General features: G+C 46.5%; 1 pseudogene; it reads left to right on the forward strand.

Annotated features, from left to right (window-relative positions):
* Positions 1–603: 603 nt before the first annotated feature.
* The window catches only part of LOC110294121, a 2,493-nt pseudogene continuing 1,774 nt past the window's right edge, over positions 604–1,322 (forward strand).

The following is a 1,322-nucleotide window of genomic DNA, read 5'->3' on the forward strand; positions in this document are numbered from 1 at the left end:
AACAAGATTTATACATACACATGTCATTGAGGATACTAAATAAAATACATGTAAATATAGATATGTGAAAAGAGAAGTGTATATTTCATATAGTGTTTCAGAAATCTTAGCACTTGCTTACTCTGATACTGAGCACTGTGGAATGATGGGTATTTGTGAGTGAGCCTAATCATGAACCCTGATCATACACACTTAGCAATCCTCCTCNCAGGTCTGCCCCCAACTCTTGGAAAACACATCCCACTGTTGCTGCAGAAAAAGGAGGACAGGAGGAGGAGGAAGAAGAAACACAACTGATTTAGTTTCTCATGGACACACTGGAGCACAGTCAACTTCCATTGATCATCTCCATAAAGTAAACTGAATCCTTCCCCACCAGCACCCCCTCTAGAAGACATCACTCGGGGAGAACCTCACTTCAGCATCNTTACCACAGTTTTTAGGAGTTCTCTTAGATGGATTCCTGCTTATTTGGTGTGGACAAGAGTAGCAGTTGTCACAGAAACCTTCTAATGTCCCTCCTCTTCAAATGTGAATTTGCAGTCATTCACATACCACTTCAAAAGTAGATTCCACTCCCTATNAGTAGCTTGTGGTAGTGAGATGTCTCACAGCAAATTCTCAGGCATGGGTCCTTGGGCTTCCTGCCTCGAAAGCATAGCAGCTGGCATCCTGGGAAAGTGAAGAGCTTTNCTAAGGATGAGGCTTCTGAGCCTGTTCACCTCACAGCCTTTCTGGGGTACAAGGCTGCCATGACCCACATAGTCCAGGAAGTTGATAGGCCAGGATCTAAGGTGAACAAGAAAGAAGTTGTGGAGGCTGTGACCATTGTGGAACACTCCCCACCCCCCACCCCACCCCGACCCCCAGTGGTGGTTGTGGGCATTGTGGGATATGTTGAGAGCCCACGAGGCCTCCGAACCTTCAAGACTGTATTTGCTGAGCACATCAGCAAAGAGTGTAAAAGGTGCTTCTATAAGGATTAGCACAAGTCTAAAAGAAGGCTTTCATCAAGTACTGTAAGAAATGGCAGGATNACACAGGCAAGAAGCAGCTGGAGAAGGACTTCAGCAGCATGAAGAAGAACTGCCAGGTCATCCGCATCATTGCCCACAGTCAGATGCATCTGCTTTCTATGTGCCAGAAGAAGGCACACTTGATGGAGATCCAGGTGAGTGGAGGCACTGTGGCTGAGAAGCTAGACTGAGCCCAAGAAAGGCTGGAGCAGCAGGTTCCTGTGAACCAGGTGTTTGGGCAGGATGAAATGATGGATGTCATCGACGTGACAAAAGGCAAAGGGTACAAAGGGGTAACCAGTCGTT

The sequence above is a fragment of the Mus caroli genome, chromosome 5, assembly GCF_900094665.2.
Source record: "Mus caroli chromosome 5, CAROLI_EIJ_v1.1, whole genome shotgun sequence".
NCBI classification, from domain to species: Eukaryota; Metazoa; Chordata; class Mammalia; order Rodentia; family Muridae; genus Mus; species Mus caroli.